This window comes from Mytilus trossulus, chromosome 1 (assembly GCF_036588685.1).
Source record: "Mytilus trossulus isolate FHL-02 chromosome 1, PNRI_Mtr1.1.1.hap1, whole genome shotgun sequence".
Classification (NCBI taxonomy): domain Eukaryota; kingdom Metazoa; phylum Mollusca; class Bivalvia; order Mytilida; family Mytilidae; genus Mytilus; species Mytilus trossulus.
The window spans coordinates 54,653,109-54,678,126 of record NC_086373.1 but is presented as its reverse complement, the minus strand read 5'-3'; the positions used below and the strand labels follow the sequence as shown (position 1 = coordinate 54,678,126).

At 32.0% G+C, this 25,018-nt stretch overlaps 1 protein-coding gene across 1 annotated transcript in view; it reads left to right on the top strand.

Annotated features, from left to right (window-relative positions):
- The first annotated feature begins 3,885 nt into the window (after positions 1-3,885).
- The window catches only part of LOC134727531 (metabotropic glutamate receptor 3-like), a 58,293-nt gene continuing 37,160 nt past the window's right edge, over positions 3,886-25,018 (top strand). The window contains exon 1 of the mRNA XM_063591914.1: positions 3,886-4,148. The gene's annotated coding sequence lies outside the window, so the exon portion shown is untranslated. The remainder of the gene's footprint in view (positions 4,149-25,018) is intronic.

Below are 25,018 nucleotides of genomic sequence, written 5' to 3'. Positions count from 1 at the left end.
GTCGTAACTACAATCCCCTTTCCTGTTCATGAATGTGACCTACCGAATAACGATCTACCTGGTTTGTTATAACATGAGCAACACGGCGAGTGCCACATGTAGAGGAGGATCTGCATACCCTTCCGAAGCACCTAAGATAACTTCCAGTTTTAGTGGGGTTCGTGTTATAAGTCTGGTTTTCTATTTTGTGTCTTGTGTACTATTATTTGTCTGTTCGTCTTTTTCATTTTTATCCATGGTGTAGTCAGTTTATTTTCAATCAATGCACTTGTCTGTCCCTCTGGTATATTTCGCCCCTCTGATATTTGACACAGATACGCCATAATGGTCTACCAAATTTAATTGCCTTCTCGAAAGGATGACCGTCACATAACCAATTAGCCGTTTCAGAATCAAATGCATCCTGGGAAATATTTTCAAAAGTGTAAACCAAAACGTCCAAATTGGTTAAAAATGTCATAAACAATGGACATTTAACCAATGACGCGACGTTATTTCCATTTTGGAGTACGATCAATGAAATTACCCCTGATTCTTTACATTCTGAAACGGCCAATTGGTTACAAGTGGTTCAATATTTTACCAAAACAGGTTTGGTTTGTAATCCTGTTTTGTTTTCTCTCATTCAGTTTATGACTTTTGAATAGAGGTATACTAACGTGTAAACAGTAACCTTTTATCGTGGAAAAGTACATACTTAACAGTTAAATGCTTAAGCCAAATAAGAGAGAGGAAATGTTAGATCTAAAAAGTGAAAGGATGACGACACACTAACACCAACATAACCAAAAGAAGAAATCATCTCACCATGCTAATCTTTAGTGAGGATATTCATAAAATATATTCATCTGAAACACTGAAGTCTGTGAACGTGCATCTATGCACGTATGAGTGAATGTAAATGTATAGAGTTTACTTCGTTGGTCAGGCAGGAGACCAAAAAGGATTGAACGAAACAGTTTACCTGTCTGTTACCTAGACAAAACAGTGTTGTTTTTATTTTAACCTAGACATATATGGGCTTCGTTGAAGTCCGTACGGTGACCTATAGTTTTTAATGTCTGTGTCATTTTGGTCTTTTGTGAATAGTTGTCTCATTGACAATCATACCACATCTTTTATTTTATATATAGACGAACTAATCCTATAATTTAATTTTGGAAATAAACTTTTTACAACAAGAAAGTAAAATAATCTGGTCTTTCGTTGTGACTTGAATCATCCTTTAAGTTACTACTTTTCTCAGTATCCTTAATCCCGACAGATTCAGACATTTGCAAAAACTTTTGGTTATAATGGGAAGCATTTTTAAATACAAATGTCCGTGTTTATTTCTTTCCAAAAGCATATATATATAGAAAGTAAACAAGATTAAGAAACTAGCTTTAGATTGTTTTTTTTAAACTTTTATTTCAAACACGTATCTTTGTATTATAGGTTTTTGTGCTAAGAACACATTTTGACGTCATAATTTTCATTCAAAACATGCTCATAGAACGAAATTAAATGACATAAAAAAACGCATGCTCCAAACAAGTTACAAAAGAAACAATGGACAGACAAGTTAAAAGGAAAGACCGCACTATAGCAAGAAGTAAAATAAACTGTGGGCAAATTACAGAATGATTAAGACTTTGAAACACAAGGTCCATGCTGATAACAGCAAAGAAATATTTTAATCAAGAGTTTGATATCAAAAGATGCGATCAAACTTCAGAGACATTTCTTTTAACGTTTGTTTATGTTATAACCACAACTCGTTTCAACGTATGTTCACAGAGGTAATACCAAATTAATTAACTGAGAAACAGTTGTTACAGTGATAAAATAGAAAGAATTGCTTTATCTAGATTAATGTGGCAAAAAATCTTCATAACAAACAACGGATTCCAATGAATCATTTATTTGTGCATTTTAATAGAGCACAAAAGATTTATAGTGAATTCAATTTCGTTACAAGAGGCTCCATCAGTCTTTCTGGTGAGTTTGTTGTTATACAAGAGTTAAATGCGAAACCAGGGACAAGACAAGACAATCAACCAAACCGCCCATGCATTTTGTACAACCATAACATACTATAAGTTGTCAGGTAGGTTCATTTATACACACTATTTTGTGCAGGAAACTATAACTTTTGTACCATTAAGTGAATACCTGTGTTTTCATATATTTATGATAGTGTATACTCGATAAACACTTCTTTTACAAAAACTTCACTTACTTGTATATATATATCTTTATTCTCGCCAACCAGGTATAGAGATAAATTGGAGCAAAAATGTGATATAATACACTGAAATTTCAAATGCAACCACAATTTGAAATATAACAAAGATTTTCTAAAAGCATCTGTTTAATGCTATTGTTATCTATAGAAGTGTTTAATCACGATCTGATATCATTATTCATCCGTTACAAGATCATGCAGTTTTTGTCTTATGTTAAAATAGTTTTAGTTGCAGGGATAACTTTATGAGTAACATCATTTTCTCAACAAAGGCTCATCTTCTTTATTAGAATAAACGTATATCATTTAGCGTATCAACCAATATTTTTAGGAAACTAACCATTCATTTTTTTTAAAAGAAGCTTTCTAAAATTATGCATTTCCCTGAAAAGATCCGTTGTAAAAAGGGCGCTCCTGATTTAATTTCAATACCCACACAAAACGGATGCGGGAGTTTCTCGATGCATTGGTGGCCTTCATCTGTTGTCTGTTCTTTGGTCAGGCTGTTGTCTCTTTGACACCGATTCCCCATTTCCATCCTCAATTTTAGATATGCGTGTTTGAGCTGTTCTCATAAAGGTAAATCCTAGAATGCCTTTTGGATGCGCAAATACTAATAAATTTCCATTTCATATTTTAAAGTATCGATGTATAAATATATTAATGCCAGAAAATTTACAAACTTCAATATTTTCACTCTTTTAACTTGTGTTGTCGAGAAATCCTTAGCGACTTTATAAATCACAATATAACACATTGAACAACATTTAACACAGCTTAAAAAAGCTTTGAAGCAGATGGAAAAATAATATACAATATAATACAGTAACTAATTTGTGACTTCCTGACCGATGTTATTGGAATTATACGTTCTAGGTCAGCACAGTTAGTATTGATGATTTCTGGAGGGAATGTGATTTTACTTAATATGAAAAATCTTTACTACTCCGGATATAATATTTACAGTGTGTTTAGTTGTCTTGTCAAAGGTCCTACTAATTACCTAAAACCCTAAAGGGGCTATATTTTCTTCTGTTCGATTATAATATTTATAGTGTTTTAAGTAGTCTTACTAATTACCTGAAACCCTTTAATGACTTTATTTTCTGCTGTGTGTCTCTGCTGTAATTATTTAAACAGTTGACATCCTCAGGGATAGCAAACGTCTTTGTGAAGAGTTTTATCTTTTTTAACCACTTATGTATTTCCGTATCTTGTATTCAATAATTTTACAACCCATTACTATATATTAAGTTAATTACAATAAGATATGATCAATTACTGGTGCAGTACTGAATCTCTTCATCTGTTCTGCTTAAGTGTCTACTATCTAAGGACCAGTATAGATATTCAAAATATAAATATACACCACACTCCGGCTAACACTCGAGATTTTTATTTCTTCTGAACTGATGAAATACAAAATATTTGCAAACTTCCTGGTGAATTTTCTCAAATTTTAAACGCGACACATTTTAAGATATTTTATAGAATTTTTTTTTTAATATTCGTATTTTGATATCAAAAATCATAATCTTCCATGTATGTTTATGATATGCGTTGTAAAAATATAGATGCTTCATTAATAATTCACAGACGTATTTTCACAGAAAAGAAGTTGATCTGATTTTTTTCTGTTTTTACTACTTAATCGATTTAGCATTGTTCATTTTTATAAAACAGCAGCAACATTACTTGCTCTCGCATACTTTAAACCACTAAGTCCATCAGTGCATTGTAAGGTATAATTTTAAATCTATTATATTCTACAATCTGAAAGACAACCTATGTTCAAATTGTGAAAGTAGATATAACGCACGCAAAAGTTGACTGGATCGTCAGTCAATGTAGACACAGGGATCAATATCACTGTTATTCCACAGTGTTTACCTGGCTCTGAACGAGCTCCGTCTAGAATAAGGTAAGATATTTTATTTCCTATATAATGTATATATATTATTTTGTTCATTTTTTTTTTTACATTTTGTAATTTTAATATTTAATTATATATGTATTTTTCCCCATTGAAGTTGTAAGTTTGTACAGTACAAATTATATATTGACATCTGTTACCGAGATTTATACTTCTATAACCTTTATACACGGTATAATATTTGTCTGTCATAGTATACAATGTATTATTGCTTTACAAATCTAAACACATCAATTTTTAAGGTTTTTATCTGGATGAGCTGTCATTTTTATTTTGAATCAGATTGCATACACTCGATAAGTAAAGTTTATTATATATAGATACGCGATGTTCTTATCAAAATAACTTAATACAAAATTATTCTTACCAAGAATGCCCTCGTGGAATGTATTCTATATGAAACTCCAGTTTAGATGGACATGTACACATAAAACTTCAGTTTTAATATATGGACATGCATGCTTACTACAAACACTAGAACTTCAGAGTTCTTTTAATCTTTGTTCTGCTTTTATGTTATCGGAAAAGGCAACTGGTTGTTCCAGAAAATCTTTTTAAGGTTTTTGTTTGAAATAAAATGTATGTTGTAATGAACTATTTTCATAAATACCGATTAGATATGGTCAATTTTCTCAATAAGGATATCTTAGTTTCTGTGTTGTGTTTTTCTCAAAGCTAGTTCTTTTTAATTGACCCGGGATTTGATTTTTCAAGCCCCCTCTTTTTCCATTCCTATGCAAAATTAAACTTCAGAAAAATAGCTTTTATTGGATATTTCTTTGCTGGAATCCGAGGGTATCTACGGGAGGAAGTCAATTGAAAAGTGAACCATACATTTATTTCCGGCGACAAATGCAAGATGCTCATCTTATTAATATGTTTCTTACCCAGACACAACTTCCTTATTATAGAGAAATGTCATTGGAGGATTCGATTGCTTTTGAAAATACTAAAGTTTCTCTTTTCCTATACGAAAGTATGTACGCAAGTAATTAACACCAACTGCCTCAATCCTGTGTAATTAAAGATACATCTTTAAATGTCAAGAGTAATATAAATTAAGTTAATATGAAACATAATAACATAAGAGTCAAATTGCTACTTATTACAGATTTTTTTATTTTATAAAATTCACCTAACTGTACGTGTTGACTAAGTAAATAATTTGTCGAACGGAAAGTATATATATTATAATCAACCCATAGGGATTTTCTGTCAGTTAAATATCATATATATATATAATGCAATCATCATTTAATCATATACAAAATGCAGTTGAATGCAAAGCACGTTCTTTCCATTGTTATGGTAGATGGGCACAGTATATTAGATAACAAAAATTAATATAGCTTAGACATATAATACCTGTTATCTTAGTTCCCTGCGTAATACAAGAGCTCTTTCCCCCGTTTACGTTGAAAAGGTAAGTGTGTCCCGAGTAGGAACAGCAATGTATACATTGCAACTATATTCGGTTCTTCATCAAATACTGTTTTAAGTGTGAGCAAAAAACTTTTTTTTACCCTTTTGAAAAACTCAAATCACTGCCTAAAAAACGAAACTAACATAACTATAGATTTAACCACCACGAATTTTGAAATTCATCTAACAAAAAGACTTTCAGGTTAGAGAGTTATCTGCACTTCGTTTTTTTACAATAGGAACGGGTAAAAAGACTGTGGAGTTACAGATAGTAAAAATATATTGAAAGCCAAATCTTTGATATTGGAAAACGATTGTTTTCATTGCGCAAGTACCTAAAATTACTACACGCAAGTCTTGGAATTTTTGGTCCTCAATGCTTTTCAACTTCGTACTTTATTTGGGCTTGTTTTAATATATTTTTTTCGAGTTCACTGATGAGTCTTTATTAAACTTAAATTAATGTCACCAATATAACGTTTCCTGTGAGCAAGTTTGAATCCTATGTAATGACTGAAGTTATTTTTGTACTCCACACTTCATTATAGTCTGAAACCGCGAATATAGGAAGGTGTAAGAAAATTTGATACGTTGCTGTATTTTGCTGTTGCCTGATCTGTAAAGAAAAAATCAAAAATTAATCATTTTAACTTGTTTGATTGTACGTATACAGTGATCTCTTCAAACTAATAGGGAGATATGTTTAAGTAATTCTCTAAATTTATCATGATCGATATGACAATGCGTTCATATTTAAGTATCCTGCAAGTACCATCATGCATGATTACTATATACATTGTACGAACTAGAGCAAATAAATATCTGGGCGAAACGACACGTTTTCGTAATTATGAAGGTCACATGTAAATGATCTCAAGAGAATTTGCATGCTTGATTTTTTTCGTAACGGTGAAGTTTTTTTTATGGAGAACGATTTAGCTTGTTATGTTACAAATTGACTAATTATACACAAGTGTAAAATACGTGAATACACAGAGTTCCAGATATTTTTTCTGTTAGAGAATGTTACATTTCAACATGCTCATTCTAACTGCAATTGGCACGTCAACCCGGAGAACATGTGTGTCGGTAAATGAAACTTGAACAATCCAGTAAACTATGTATCTTTCAGAGCTATGCACTTTCCTGTACAATCAGCAAATTCGTTTCTTAAGTATACCAACATTGATTATTAATGAAAATTTAAAGATAATGAAAGACTTGCTTACTTTTTAAGTCCAATAAATCTTGAAGTTTAAGATTACAACGAGTTTGTAAATTGAAAACATCCCGAGGCCTCCCTGAAAGTTTGAAAATTAATGCCATTAGATTAATTCGATCTAGTACATACGCATTTCTACTAGGTATATCTATTTATATATACTTTAAAATGTAAATCAACACGACAGTTTGACATCTAAACAATACAGGCCAGTCTAACCGAGGCCCATGCTGTATGGTGTTCTCTCCATGCACGATACAATCAGGAAACTTTACTAGCATGGATAATTCATTTAATTAAAAGACTACGGACCTCTTGGCATTAAATCACAAGCAATCACTATAATTACTCTTCAAATTCTAAAGCGTTCATAGATAATAGAGCAAAGTCAGGCAAGCTATATCATGTAAATCAGAACAGAAATTGTTTGCTTCAGGCAGGAGCTGTATTCTACGTAGATTATCAAGATGCACTTAAGATACACTTATGTCGACATGCAATACCAATTTATGATTAAAGTATGTCTAAAACACGAGTATAAAATTTTAATTTGAAAAAAATGTAGGATGAGCAACTTTAGAAAAAAAAGAGAAAAAAAGCTTAATCGAAAAGAGTGAAAAATAAAATGACAAGACAAACATTACAACTAAAAAAATGCAGGACAAAATTTTTCATCCGAGCGCTCCCCTATAAAAAATCAAATTAGTACTTCCTTATAGTAGTAGGATAATGCGTACGTATGAAAACAGATATAGAAAGTACGACACGTGTTCCTTGCAAAAACTTGATCATGAACATACATTGTGTACGAGGTCGAACGATGTTTCGGTGTTGCTACTAATTTCGCCAAAAATATAACAATATTAATGACGCTAATATTTTCGTGTTAATCGTAAAAACCAACTCTCCATGTAAACTCCTTCCTTCGAAGCGTTGACGTAACAACACATTTTAAAGGACCACCAACAGCAGACTTTTCATCCTGATCCGGGTTACCTTTCGCATATTCTAGTGTGATAAAAAAAAAAAACAATGACTGTGCTCACAACAATATTTTACCAGTACAAGTATCACCAGGCTATTATATAATTGATAGACTGGTGGTACTTACCTGTACTGGTAGGAATTGTAACTGTCTAGGTAATAATATAGATTTAAAAAATAATCTTGGTTTGTAGAGTTCATTGTTGCTTCATGATGACTGCTTTCTTTGAGGTAAATAAGTGCTAGTTACAGCATAATTCAATCCATACCCTTGCTGCTTAATAAATGTTTTGTTGTTAACAACATTTCTATTAATGAATCTTTTAATAGAATTCCCTTGTTACAAGCTTATGGTTTAATAATTTCTGTTGACTTTAAAAAGAATCAGATTTCTCTACCCAGATAGAAATCAAGTATTTATTTTCAAACTCTTACTTGTATTTCAGTTATGAAATTGTCTTAATTAAAAATTAATTGGTTAATTGTTATGTTGTATAATGAGGTCATTGCCCACAGTTAAATCGGTACGCAAAGTACGCAAACTAAATGTCAGGTATGAAATTCTACGATACAACGTAATGCTCTTAGAAATCTTTCGTCTCATTACAGAACTCAAGCGAGCTAATGCAAAAATCAAATTCTTCGTATTATAACATGTATAAGGATCATTTGAATTTAGTAAAGTTGGTTGGAAGCATGTATTGCAATGCATTATCATGTACATGAATTCAAAGGTTGTATGTTACTTCAGCATATTTAAAAAAAAATGAAAATAAAGCAAAAAAAAATATTCTTTATTATACTTCAGCAATGTTGACAACTAGCCATGCTGCTTTGTTGTCATTATGAATTGCATAAACACTTTGAATTGAATTAAATTGAAATTGAATTGAATTGAATTTCATAAACACTTTGTAAACATTGAATGATGTAAAAATTCCATGATATCAAACTATGAAAGTTCCAGTCATATTCACACTAGTCTAAGTACCTCTGTGTGTCTGTGTTCGCAGATATTATGTATTCCGTATGTCGGAGGAGGAATAGATATTCTGTATATTGTAACAAGTTGTCACACTGAGCTCCCAATTGGCTAGTTATACAGCGCTGTTTACCACTAAAATGTATCATAAATTATTAGAAAGTGATTATATCGAAAAGTTTGGAATAATTTGTCAAACTGCATATAAAATGTAAAAAACAGAAGGCGAAATAATCTAATGTTCGTCCTTTAGGGATTTTGTGATCAAGATACGAAAGGAACCAATAGATATTTTATACATAAGATGAAACAATTATAGTTAGATGTTAGTACATATAGGTGAACGCTTAGCTTCGCAAAAACATCTTAAAGTACGTCTAACTAATGAAACTAATTTTGAATAACTTTTCGGTGAGTCTTTATAATTAATAATTAAAAGTGTTTCCATAACTGTATACTCTGTTATTATTTCTGAAGTTGAAGTCGTTTTGAACAATATTTTTCCTCGTTTGAGAACCCGGGAAATTAGCCCAATTATACGAAGTATTTTTCAGCTAGTATAATAGTCATCACATGTGTGACGTCCAAACGAATTTTTACGGTAAGTTCAACAAACAAATGATAGTCTCTTTTATTTTTACATAAACACATACGTACCTTTGCAAAATGCTTTTTTTCAAATTATATTGCAAAATTTTCTGAATAGACTAATACAAGTTTTTGTTTCATGATTTTGTAAAATTTGTATTGAAAGACGCGAAGAACTAAATCATATGTATTTACATTTGAAAGGCAACACATAGATACAGTTTAATAATTTGTTATGTTAAAATGTATTTAAAAAATCTTTCATTTAAAGGATATCTACGAAATGTTTTAAAATAATTAAAGAAAAACGTATTATTTAACGAACATTTAATATTTGATTAAAGGAGCAGCCTAGCCATAATTTATTTAAACCTTTTAACCAGTTGTGTAAGTTTAGTATTTTAACCGATGCATTCTGAACACCAACAACATGTCATGAAAGCTTATGCATCCTATTGTAAATTTTGACCTAGATTTTCTTGGAAAGTGATTTTATTGCTTTAGTTCGGTCTTCCTTTCATTTGAATAATGCCTTGTAATTTTACTCTACATGTAAATGCAAAAGAGGCCGTGGCCTTGATAAATTCTCCCCGTACAGAACTATTAACTTTAGTGTAATGAAGATCATACCTTCGTGGTTATCGTTCCGATGTTCCTGATCTCAACACCTGTATTGGTTGTGGACCACGTGGCTTGATTGTTGGTCTTTTATGGACAGTTAACGTTGTTTGTCTTGTGGACATCGTATTGTATGCACGTCAACTTCTGGTTTGTCTAGTACCCTGAAGATAACAAGTAAACGAACTAGTTAATTCCTACAATACCTATTTACAACTAGAAGAATGAATACAAATGAAATGCAACATTGGTGTACCAAAGACGTGATACACCGCGTTTATAGTGTGGCTAACACGGCGAAATATAGAATCACGTTATTTATCAAAAATAAACTACAAACCTACGTTTTGAGAAAAGAAGGCCAACGGTACAATCCGCGAAGATAATCAAGATATCATTAGTATCATGATGCTATACATAAGTTCTAGTTTTCAGGCCTTTCAAGAATAGTCCCGAAAGTAAAAACTAGGGTGTAATTTCGAAAACAGTTGGTCAACAGAAAGCTCAAATTTGATCTGACAAGTCATCATCAAACACATATTTTTTTCGAATTCAGATGTTTTTCTGTACGTAGCCATAATGAAAATTCATTATAAACTGTTTGTATTTATGTCTATGGTGCCATTAAATAATTCATCAAATGAAAATACATTTAAAACTGCTATACTTATATACTAGCCTGTCCGCTGAGGTTGTGAGTTGTAATACCGCACGTAACGTGTCAGGTGCGTTTGACTACAATATAAGTTGACTAGGACTGTTCGTTTTCCTGTTGGTGATAATTTTTTGGGGCCTCTGGTTTCCTACACCAATAAAATTTACCACTACGGAATAGCAGACAGTGCTGAAAGTGGCGTTAAACACCAACCAGGTTATCATTCACTAAAATACATATGCACAATCGTCAGCAGAAAGATATTTTTTTTAAATATAATTAATTAATAAAAAAATTAATGTAGGAATTCAATATTTCCTATACAACATATTTTGTTAAAGACCCTTTTATTATTTGAAATATTCTAGCCGAGACTTAGTTTGATAAATGAATCTAGAATTTAAACAAGATGTATTTTGGATCTTTCAATTAAATTTTTTTTGAATCTTTAAAGTTATTAGATGTTTTAAAACAAACCAAACGGAATTATTGCAAGAATTTAAAGATGTTATATAAAGCACATATCCGCTGAATTATTCAATGTTTATTTTGATACAAACCGTCTCTTGCGGATTCAATGATTGCAATTTAAATTATCATTGCAAAATTTACTAGAGTGCAGACAACACAGTTACACTTATCTCAAATCTCAAAATTTATTCAATGATTTTACACGTTATTCTATGAAAAGATTTCCAGACAAATCTACTGGGTTTAACGTTAAATCCGATAGCTTTACGTTTTACATGATCTGAATTGCTTTGGAACTATGATGGATTAATTAAGACTATATATAAATGTAACCGCTATTGAAAATCCCATCCTTTAAATAAAGATAAAACGCAGATGGCGAGATAATCTTATGCAATTGTGGTTTAAACAAGCATGTTTTATAATCATGGTATTGTTTTCGGCATATACAAATAGATTAAGGAGACGTGGTACAAAATGTATATAGATAAGGAGATGTTTTAAGTCAAATCGGGAGATGTGGTATGATTGTCAAGAAGATAATGTAAGCAACTATTGTGTCACCGTTTGGCCTTCAACAATTAGTAAAATTCATATTATAGTTTAGTAGAATCCGTTATAAAGGTTTGACATAACCAAATGTGAAACAATTACAATAATCTTGATTGCTTAATGGACAGTTATCCACCATTGACCAAAGAACGGGGATATAAATAATGATTCACTTGTCTGTCAAGGTTCTGTTGCCGTCATATATGATATGTTGTTTTCATCTTTTTGTCAGATATTCGGAATCCTCTGGTTTTATCCGGGGAGTGTGAATAAAAAAATTGAATAAATATCCCTACGTTTTTTCCATATTTGTATTGCATTTATGTATTTTTTTTTAAATCTTAACATCTTGTATAATCCGTGTTTTCGTTTAATTGTTGTAAAAAACACTAAATTGTGAAATTATGAAAAATCTAGAGGGTATCATTTCCCACCAAAATTTGTAATTGATTGCGAAATTATATAATTATATTTGACGAAAGTGTGATAGCGTGCACGTCACATGTGTCACATTTTTTTCGTCCATACCAAAAAAATACACTATATACCTCAACTTGGAGAAAATCATAACATTGGCTAATACTACTTGTATAATGGAAGGCGGGTGATGCCAAGTTTTACGTGTTTGCGTTGTCGCCTTTGTACCTTCAAGGCAAAAACGCAAAATTGGTCACATTCAGCTTCAATATAAGAAAGAGGCTAAAGATTCCAAATCATGCATGCAAATCAAAAATAAACTGATTGTTACTCATAGCCCATGTTCTTATACATGTACATATATATATATTGACAACGCCATGTTTTGACTAAATTTTAAAAGATTTTGTTTTAAACAAGATTGACCACATGCAAGTGCCACCTACGTCTTTGTTAAAAGATATATATATATCTACATAGTTTCTATATATATAAAAAAAAAAAGACAACAATGTCTTGGTAGAATGCTGTAGCCAGTGTTTCTTCAAAAGAAACGTCTTACAAATGCATACACACAGGCAATCTGGGTAAAATCTTCTTAATATAACCCACGTGTGAAGCTGTCTATTAAACGAACAGCAGTTTCAAAGTAGTCTGAATCATGGCTTTAATTGCTTAAATAACAAAATTTAATGCCTTGAGTAATGTGAAAAGATGTTTAAAAAAACAAGCACGTAGCCTGTACACGTAAGAATTAGTATGCTATGTGGGATCAACGATTCACTACAGTTACAGAATATCTTGCTCTTCGTTTTTATCGGACCACAGACGAATTATCACGTTGTGATTGGTTAAACGCCGTCACGTGGTGACCCCCTATGAGACCGTATGGGGTTAGTAAGTTTCATATGGGGTTCGTGACGCGTTAATGGCGACGTCATCTGTTAATGTTGTTGTGTTTCATTGTTTATTTTTCAACAAAACGCCGCAGAAAAAGTCCAGCGTCCGATAAATTCGTTATACGGTTAACTACTGACCCCCTACGGATCCATAGAGGGTGAATAAAATTCATAGGCGACTCGGCCTCCGGCCTCACCCCCTATGGATTTTACTAACCCTCTATGGATCCGTAGGGGGTCAGTAGCGAACCATATAACTTACAGTAGCAGAAATTAGATAGGAACACTAAACAGACCTACAAAAATGTATATAACTGCTTATTAATAATTTACCTTAAATTGTCTTTGTTTATATATAGTTGAGACTATCAAATACCACATGAAACTACGCTCTGGAACTATTCTTATTACACCTTAGATAAGTTGATTGGTGGATTTGTGTTTAACGCCACTTGTTGTGTTATTTCGTGACGGTCAGTTTTATAAGGGTAGGAGGACGGTAATAAAACTAACAGTCCTAGTCGATTATGATTGGATATTGGAGTCGAATGCACCTGCCCTGTGCATGATTCGAACGTTTAACATCAGTGTTGACTAGCTTATGATGCAGTGGTTAACTTCTTAGACCAATTGACCATTGAGGCCCTACTGACATAAACAAATTGTTTTGGCATACACAATACCATTCAAAGAATAATAATAAACTAGAATGTGTCCATAATACACGGATGCCCCACTCGCATTCTCACTTTCTATGTTTAGTGGACCTTGAAATTGGGAGCAAAAATCTAGTTTGGCATTACAATTAGACAGATCATATCATAGGGAACATATGTACTAAGTTTAAAGTTGATTGGACTTCAACATCATTAAAAACTACCTTGATCAAAAACTTTAACCTGAAACGGGACAATCGGACGCACATACCATTAAACACGATGCCCTTCTACTATCATAGGTGGGGCTTTCAAAGGAAATAATCAGACTAAATAAACTTAAATTTCCAATCATGACTCAATTGGTAAGAGAGCAAATCGTACTATTAAACCTGTACATTTCCATTTCTATTTCATGGAATTTCCATTTAAACGAATGTGCTTTCCAATGATTATGTACACAATGAAATATGAACTTCGTTTATGATTGCTATTGATAAGTTTTTATGCATTAGGGAGAATAAAATATTAATTAAAGTCCCAGTGATGTTGTGTAAATAAAGTTTATGTTATTTCAAACTAAAATAAACAAACTTTATTGCTTTCATCCATGGCTCTAAATCAAATTGTCATTTACAATTAATTGTTATTTTGGTTTGATTAAGAATATTCTTATTTTCTCATAATCAATTATGTATAAAATTGAGAATGGAAATGGGGAATGTGTCAAAGAGACAACAACCCGACCAAATAAAAAAACAACAGCAGAAGGTCACCAACAGGTCTTCAATGTAGCGAGAAATTCCCGCACCCGGAGGCGTCCTTCAGCTGGCCCCTAAACAAATATATACTAGATTGTTTCCTATTCTATATTGCTTTTACCCTAATTCATTTATATATCATAAAATTGAGAATGGAAATGGGGAATGTGTCAAAGAGACAACAACCCGACCAAATAAAAAAAACCCACAACAGCAGAAGGTCACCAACAGGTCTTCAATGTAGCGAGAAATTCCCGCACCCGGAGGCGTCCTTCAGCTGCCCCCTAAACAAATATATACTAGTTCAGTGATAATGAATGCCATACTAATTTCCAGATTGTACACAAGAAACTAAAATTAAAATAATACAAGACTAACAAAGGCCATAGTTTGAAAATGTGTTATATACCAAAAGTGTAATTTTAAAGCTGAATTTGATTGATCAGGGCAGCAAAATCTTCAAAACTGAAACATATATTGGTAGCAGTAATTATATATAACTTATTGTCAAAGAATCCCTTTTGTGAGTGTTATATTTTCTGAAATATCGTTTGTATAAGCTGTTATATTAATTCAATTTTTGAACTAAGCTTTTTGTCAGAATGAAATAATAAGATTGCAAAATTACGCCACATTTAAAAAAAAAAAGTTTTTGAAAGCATCAAACAAAGTTTGTTACGTCACTCATGTCCTTACAAAATCAGTTTCCAATGCTCCATATGATTTTTACATAAATATGATAATTCTTTTCTTAATCTCTAAGCCTACAAATTCCACGCATTGTATGCGCCCCACTGTGTTGAAATGATAACTTCAGTTCGCGAGATAAAGACCATACTAAATAATTCATAAAATTGAAGTTTTATAGAAATATGACCATGGGAAATAGGAAATGAAGTGACGACAACAGGGGTGTTGTAACATTTAAGACAACCATCTTGCACATAAACCTTAGTACAATCAGCAAGTAGTAAGGTCAAGATAATAAAGCTAAGATTTAAATTTGTTTTTGAAACATTTCAAGCAGAGTTTATTCTTCTTAGCAAATATTTATTTCGTGTGCCTCGAACATAAAAATTAACAGTCATGCAGTTTAAGAACAAGTCATATATGTTAACTTAAAGTTTCTTGCTCTAGAGTCAGTTGGATATTATACCATATTGAATCCTTACAATTTTCAATTCCGAGTTGATATAAAAACGCAGTACGAGACCGGTATTGGCGTCAACGACAAAACTTAAATTCTTAAAAACTATATATTTCATAACTTCATGGAATTCGGGTATTATCTTCAAGTCTATCATGAATGAGTTTTTTTTCTAATAGCCATTTTGAAATTGGATAATCTCATATAATAAAAAGGTCTGAGGTTGTGAGTTCGAAGCCCGCACGTGGAATGTGTTATGCGTTGAACTCCGATCTTAAATAACTAGGATTGTCAGTTGCCTACCGAATGCGAGTGTTTCTTAGGGCGCCCCTACTCTTCCAATAAAAAAACTGACCTTAATTTGCGAAATAGCCAATAGTACATAAAATAGCGTTACATACCAATAGTAATCGAGAACATATAAACAAATGATAGATAAACTTGGCTAATAGGAAAGGACTTTCGCGGGGTAAAGATTTGGAAATGTTGATTCTCATTGGAAAAATGCGGGTCTGTTGGACACGGGCAAAAGTTTTGCATGCACTTGCCCAACTGCGGACTACTCAAGATTTGTAAACGTTGCAGATGGGTACTCCAACTGAAATCAACTTTCTGGTGTGAGAAGTCCGTGTCATATCCGTATAACACAGTCAATCTTAGTTGCAGGCTGGTATAAATTGCATATAACATATGCATTCACAATATTGATATATTAAATTCATCCTGCAAATATTCTACCTGATTTGAATATGGCAACTATTAAACTTTTGTCTACCTGTAGTTTAAGATTTTCTGGAATTTCCAACTTACTATCAGACATGAAGAAACTTTTGTCTCCGTCTGGAATGTCATACGCATTTTATTCAAGAGATCAAAAAATTAGATTTAACATGAATACCAATAGAAATAGCAATCGTCAAGTGATGTGGTCGATATCTATTACTAATATTTATCCTTTTTTTTAATTTAAAAAGGTAAAGTCGGTATATTTACCTAGCGATGATTTAGTTTCTATGATATAATAAAATCTAATGAAAATGTATCGAATCGAGCCAATAAAATGAATAAATATAACTAAAGGCAAAATTCTGTTTTACTATGGTCTAGAAACGTTTGCTTTAAAATGAATTTGAATTAAATCTAAACCATTGCTGTGAGGTTTTCTGGAAACAATGAATCTTACATTGGGAGCCGGACCGATAGTACAATGTAAAGTAATTGTACAATTATTATACATGGTAATTAATCTATTCATAAACTTAATTTAATTAATTCTGAATTAGTTAAATTATTGATTTCGAGTTATGAATCATTATGCATTAGATTTGAAACACTACCTTTGTCTTATGAAGTTTGCATTTGGTATCACTGGGACCGACGTTATTCAGAAATGGAATGGACATGTGCACTATTTCGTTTTTTTGTTGTTGTTGGTGAAATTGAGAGGATTGTTTATGACTAATGAACTAATACCATGGTTTCTTCTATCAAAAAAGCACATCCGTGCACCCCTACCGCCGGATCGAGTTGAGCTTATGAGATTTAAATCACTACTGTGCATATTTCTAAAATTTAGTATAATTGTAAATGAGACTACAAATACAAATATAGATTACGACAGAGGTATGAACCACAAAAAGTCCCCAGACACTCTCCTTGTTATCAAAAATATTTACGCAGACAACCAATCGCGCTATTTTCGGATTTAGGCAGCTTTGTGTCGATATATATTTTGAGACAGAACAGTTATCATGCATGGTTAACAAAAAGTATAAATTGAATTCAAAACTAAGGAAAACTAATACATTACATGATTGTGTAATAAACAGATCGCAAGTCAAAGGTGTTGCTTGATGATTTTGGAAAAAAAAAAGAAACGAATCAGAATTTTAATAATTAAATATTGCAATCCTTGTTAATGAAGTTGATCATGATGGAAAGAAGACATGAAATTTTCCAACAATAGAAATCAAGATTTATTTGAAAATTCATTCGTCAAAGTACATGTAACCATATTCAATACCATCACGCAAGTTCGTGTTTTCATTCAAATGCAGCAGCGTATACATGTACAATACAAGGCTATTCTATGTTCTTAGTGCTTTTTTCGCTATTGCACATAATTTTCCTTATTAATTAAAATAAAATTGCCAAGCTAAAGAAATCCCATAAATGTCATCGGGGTTTTCTAAGTTCTAATACTGTTTCGCTCTTTAGCACTTAAGAGAAATAGTTCCATGAAACAAAACATTAGAAATGTCTTAAAAACAACCTAATCAATGTCACTACTTGGATGAATTATTGATGGTGTATTTTTGCAGTTTGATAGTTCCGGACATATCAAATGATTGTGCTATGGCTCTCATTTCCGAATGGATTTCGCTCTGTCATTAATATTTTAAAGCCAGTAAAATTTCAAAATCAATATACGTGCCTGTTGATTTCTTGAGGTGACTGAATATGCTTTGCGTTATAAGATAGGAGGTCGAAAATACTGTTTTCACGGCATAACTTTCTATGCAGGGTTACATTTTTAATCATCAAATCAAATATCACGCAACACGTCATTGTTCATGAAAAAGAATTTAGTTAACATTTGACAAAATTAATGGAATGATTTGCTTTTAGTATATGCAAGCAACCTGTCAGTGCCCCAAGATATGTTGACAACTGATAAGCACTTCGAAATTACTTTGGAATCAAAGAGGTGTTAATGGAATCTTCGTGTATTGCTTTATTGAGAGTAATTCTGAATATCACTCCTAGAAAGAAACAGGATAGGATTAAGCATTTAAATGTGTGATATTATTTTTTCTAGAAACGACAATTATAAACTAAAATCGTCATGTAGGTTATTTTGTTAAACAATTACTTTTGAACCATGCAGTAATGCCATTATACTTTTGTTCTGGTAATTCATCATAAAAGCTTCCGTGTTCCTGGTAAGTTATATTTTTAACCGTATTGTTTTTGTTCTTTATAAAATTTCCTAATAAAGTTGAAAGGTTCTAACGAGATTAAGTGACAGGAAGTTTTGGAACGTCTTTCCTGTCAGTGTATACTTTCAGTCTAAGTGGCCATTATAATGTACTCTTAAATGAAAGCTATTTTAGTATTAGTCGATGTCTATTGAAATGGATTTCATATATGTACTCTTGGGACGTTTTTGACCAAGATATTGTCATCTTGGTGTGGGTTATGTATTTTTGAATATATTTATGTGTTTTCCATCGTTCAATTTACAACAAAAGCAGTTAAAGCGGCGAGTTCAATTCGTTCGCTATTTGCAATATCTTCCATTCGATACCACAAGACTGACTTGTGTAACCGTCATTTAACAGTAAACAACTCAAATTTTAGGAGATCCGAATGGAAGAATCCTCACATTTTATTTGTTATGTCATAAAATATGTTATATAGCATGTATGATTGAAGTTTCGGAAGTCTTCATGTCACAAAAAACATATTAATCAGAATAGCAAAACATTCAACTTACAGCTTTGCCAGATTCTTAACTTTTTAAATTATTTTTCTATGATTTCGTGTTGTATTTGCTAAAGTTATTTATCTTTTGTAGTGAACTTATTTATTTCACAGTGTTTATGACATCGGAGATACATAATTTGTGTAATTGTTTTGCAAAGACACATATTTCAGTGGAATTGGTGAAAATCTAACATCGTTTGCATGAAACATTGTGATACCGAACGAATTTGAATAATCAAAATTTAATAAAGCTAATTTTATGAAATTAAGAAATTGTTTAGAAACTTAGTTACCACCTCCCTGATGCTAAATTACCTTAAATGGATGTGGCCATTCTTTTCAGTTCCCTTAGGAGGACAGTAACATTTCTAATTAGTTCATATTGATTTGAAAATTTAGGGTCAAAATAGAACAAAAGGCTAAACAGAAAAGACAAATCAACTCCATTTAATAATCCTTGTATTTGTCGAGAGGTCGTTTTAGTACAATGGCATAATTCATAAATTGAAACTTTGAAAAACATGATCTCTAAGTGAACGAAATTGGCAAATGGTAGTGAATAAAACTGCCTACCAAATAACAATGACGTACCATTAGTTTTTTCTTTTAATCAGACCTTATCAAAAAGTTTAACAATTATTAACGACGCCTGAAAAACACCATAAAGTCCTTAGTAATATTTTACAATTTCGCATCACTATCGTCTTTTGGGTGGATGGTTCTCTCAGTTTAGGTTAACTTTCCAAATGAAGAACGCATGATGTTATAGTGCGACCGACACCGTGTTTTAACCTTGAAGTTCACCAGTATGACATAAAAACTTTTATTTTTTATTTCTATAATACAATGCAAATATTGAGATCTCATAAACAAATTTAACCCCGCTGCAATTTTGCGCCTGTCCCAAGTCAGGAGCCTCTGGCCTTTGTTAGTCTTGTATGATTTTTAATTTTAGTTTCTTGTGTATAAATCGGAGTTTTGTATGACATCCATTATCACTGTACTAGTATATATATACATTTTTAAGAGGTCATCTGAAGGACGCCTCCAGGTACGGGAGTCTCTCGCTACATTGAAGACCCATTGGTGGTCTTCGGCTGATCTATGGTCGGGTTGTTGTCGCTTTGACACATTCCGCATTTCATTTCTCAATTTTATTCCTAGTGTTTAGCACGCCAAAGCACATGTTTTGATATAACCTCCTGTGGTTCTTTATCACAATGATTTACTATTAATGTCATATATATGTTTTATATATTTATTATCTTTTAACATTTTTTTTTATTTGTTTAGAGATGTATATAATCAAGCACGAAAAAATATCATTTTAACTGAAAATAAACATTTCTTTGCAAAGTTCATGAACGTAACGTTTGTACCTACACTTCTACTCAGAAAAAAAACTTTTTGTTGAGAGCAAGTATCGATTTCTTTTTACTTTGATTCGCTCTGCTTAAATGATAGTTGTGGACCATTCGACCCTAAACAATCAGTGCTTATAACAAACTTTCTCTCTTTTTTTCTTTAATCAACTTAAAAACTTCGACAATTTACTATAAATTCTCACCTCAATGGGATTGTATACCCTTAATGAGACCCTACTTACTATTTAGTATACCCCTTTTAGCTATATCCTTTAGCTGTGTACATATCCTGTAATTTTCTCTTTTAATGAATAATGTTCTTGCTAGCAATGATCCATGTATCACATCACCTGGATAAAAAAAAAAAACAATACCCTGAAGTAATTTCACACACTCAAATTAAATATGATACTGCGCGAAACTGAATTGATGTAAATGTAATGAAGGCATCGTTATGCAGTATAGTAAGATAAGGAACGTCGAGGAAACTGATTGTATACCCAGGCATAAAAAAAATAAAGTAGCATTTCATGCGTTTAAGTCCTTTTTCATTTCCTCGTCCGACGATGTTTGCGACTAGTTATGTGTGCCCCAGCTGTGATGTAAAAGGGCATTAATTTACCGTTGTCCGTCTTTATGTCCGTCCGTACGTCCCAAAGTTGGTTACTGTCTGTCATAATTGTTTGTTTCCGCTGACTGTTTTTAGAATAAGCAAACATGGTTTTACTTTCTAATTGTTTCTCGTTCGGTTATCACAAAGCTCATCATACATGAAGCTCACTATCATCATTCATGTAGCTCACTATCAATATGAATTTTGCTCATTGACGAACATCGTGGTAACCTGTAGTTATTGTAGTTGTTAATATTCTTGCCTTTTGGTATGTGGTGTCTATTTGTCTCATTTTGAATCACATTTCCTTATTTTCATATTAATCCCTGTCCCGGTTTGGAATTCTCATGTGATATATGCAGATCTATGTCTCTCCTGATTACAGGGACAATTCCATTTTTGATGTCTCAATGTGCATGTTTACTCATTGTTGAAGGCCGTACGGTGACCTATAGTTGTTAATGTTTGTGTCATTTTGGTCTTTGCTGGATGATAGTTGTCTCATTGGCAATCATACCACATCTTCTTCCTTTTCAAATGTTTACTGCATAGACACGTCTATCGTCCATACGGTATTAACTTAAACATGTTTATAACACCCAAAGGTCTAGATTATTGCCTTTCTTAAAGAAACATGACGTTTTGATGCATATTCCAAAAACGCCTTGAGAATTAATAGCGGTTCTATATGAATGTTTCAGATGTTGTACCACAGTCGGTTTTGATTTTATTGAACAGTTACTCATTATTTGTTCAATTCAGATAAAATTAATGATGTTTTATTAAAAGGTTACATCATCCCCTAGTATTATGGTGTCAGCAATGATTTGATGAGTTTGTCTAAGTATCTTACAATCGTTTTTATTCCATATTATATTGACATCACTCAACCTCTTCAACGAAAGTGTAGACATTATGTACTGATACTACAGAGACTATTGTTTAAAGATTAATATATTTTATATAATATTCTGTTTACAGTTGCGATATTCATCTAAATTTTGTACATAAATCAGGCCGTTAAGTTTTCATATTTGAATTGTATTACATTTGTCATTTCGGAGCATTTTATTATATACTATGTGGAATAAGTTTTGCTCATGTTGAAGACCATAAAATTATGGTGACTTATAGTTTTAACATCTACGTCATTATGTCTCTTTAATAAAGTTGTGTCATTGGCCATCATACTGTACCACATATATAAAATAGAAATATATTTAATTTATCATTATAACGGCTAAAACTAATGTACACATAAAATTAGTTCTTGCTGTCATTGACTAAAGAACTCAATGTCTCAATGAACCGTTTCTGTAGATTTATAACAGTAATTTTACACGTTTTTTTAAAAGGTACAGTTTATAAATAAATGCATTTTTATTTCAGCAGCAATTTCTTCAAAAACATTTTTGAAACCATCACCTTTTTTAGTCATTTTCGTATTACATAGCGTGGTTGTTACATGAATGGGCTTTGGTCATCACTAAAAGATTATGGCAAAGTTAATTTGATATCGGACCAAATTATCATATACATGTACATGGAACCGAAAAAAAAAATTTTTTTTAGTCTGCATTGCAATTTTTTCCGTGACTTTTATTGTTTGAATGCAATTATCTCGTGTTTTTTTTATAAATTCAAATAAAAATTATTTTGGTCGTTGAAATTGATGGCATATTCTCACTTTCACTCCTCATATAAATGGTGTTACAAAAAATAATGAGGTTCTACTCGCCAAATTCTTTAAAGATACAGTTTTTGTAGCGTAAGTATTCTTTTAGGCTCGTCCGTGGAAATATTTGTCACTTTGAAAATGCAAAACCGTTTTTAATTAGATGACATTTTAATTTGCATTAAGTAATGAAAGTAATGATTTTTTGCTTTTAAATTTTCAACGGCAAATTTAAAACAGTAAATTTCCTTCAGGTTTATTACCAACGTTTGTGATCGAATGGAAGCGTGTAATTTACTTGTAATTAAATCACAGGGGGGGAGTTTCTATTCACCATCTGAAAGAATTTAAGCCAGTTCTTTTTAATTGAGGATGCGAAATTGCTTTTTATGGAAGCTTCTTTACTCGAAGTTATATGGCATCAAATCTACCTATATACTGAATAGAAATTTATGGTAACCTTACAATGTGTGTTTTCCCATTTTATAAACCTACAAGTTATATCTACCTGCAGATGTATATGAAATGTAAGTTAAGTCAAATTGTATGTAGAAAATAAAAAGTATTACACAAAAACCGGAAAACGAAAACCTGAATCGATTTTTTTTCGTTAAAAGTTTCAGTTTCAGATTCAAACCTTTTTATACATGATGGATATGCCAATACTATTCAGACATTCATATCTTCAAACAGTATGCTAAAGATGCGTCATTACATGATGTTCAGTCGGACACCTGCGCGTACCGTTACAGGTACTACGCTATTGGTGTTTTTATCTGTAGTAATTTACAACAAAGACAGAATCATTTTCATAACAGCGTGGACATCCGCAATACCTTTTTTGGTAATAATACTGAATCATCTAGAACCTTTAACTTGGTTGTCATCTGCTATCGATAACAGTGATTTTGCGCCTTCCAATACGGATTCAATTATAATAAAAGAGAAACGTACATGCAGGGAAAAAAAAAAGAAAGTTCAAGTATTCAACATTTAAATCATTACACAAGGTCCTCTGCTAGTTGTTAGTATTATTTATTTAGGTATTTAGAACCTTTGACAGTTATAAATGTCCATAACACTACGATATGACAAGTGTGCTTTAAAGACGAACGTTCACCTTATCTGACCAAGTTAATTGATAACCTTAGCGCGCCAAGAAATGGTATTGTCCACGCTGTTATGAAAATGATTCTATTGAAAAGGAATATCCGAGTGTCCTTATACATTCATCTATGAGAAATACCTAGCAGCGCGTTAAGAATATATGAATTCGACAGGAGGCTTTTCGGGTAAGATAAGTATAGCCCGGCTTAGGTAACCATTTGGTGCTCGTGGTAATGCCTTTTGACTCATTAGTGCAGTAAATTGAGAGGTAATTGACAACATTTCTGATTTCTCTGACAATTAAGTCCCTAAATACGATTAGAGAGATGTGGGCACGATTTCCAAGTACAAAATGACTTTTATTTGAACTTTAATATTCGTGGAAAATTCAACGGATTATTTCTAACCTTTAAATATAGATGCACACTTTAGATATGACTTATGACATTCCAATGTCATTAAATTGTTGTTATTATTCAGGCAAAGTTCATGTTTGATTAGAACTATGTTCGTCACATTTAATATTTTTCACTTCGAGGATTAAATATTCTTACGCATCTTGAGCAGTTTATAATGCTCCAAAGAACAAGTTGTATATTCATTAAGCTAAAATTAGGAACTAATTACAAATTCTATAGCACATTATATAGGCTTATATCACGATGATGTCCAAAGGGGACGCTCTTCAAATCTATTTTGTTTAACTATATTCCATTTTTGTCCTTAAGAATGTACTGTTTTGCGTCTGTTTCAAAATAAAAAGCTTCTTTAAAGACTGTTAAATTAAAATATTGATGACGGAACTAGAAAAGCAATAAAAACATGAAAAATGATTTTTTTAACAAGCCATTGCATATTTGGCAGGACATTATTCTTTTCATTTTTTCATACATTTAACATTTGCAGCTCTTTTCTTTCAGAAACTATGGGAAAATAACACAGGAAAATAAATGTTTTTTCACAAAATGGCTTCTTGAAATCTATGTAATAACAATTCCAAAGGAAAGGTAGAGGTTAACTGACCCAAATCTTTGAAAGCACTTAATAGATATAACCAGGGGATACCAAAAAATCTGACGAAAAGTTAATTTAAGACTTGGTCTCTTGTGAATGTTCCAAATCAACTATGTGTACTGTGAAAGATTGGGGATTTGAAATATATGCACTGCTTTATTTTGAAATTTAATTAAGCATTTTCTTATTTGCAACAGGTGAAATAATCTATTTTATGAAGCAATT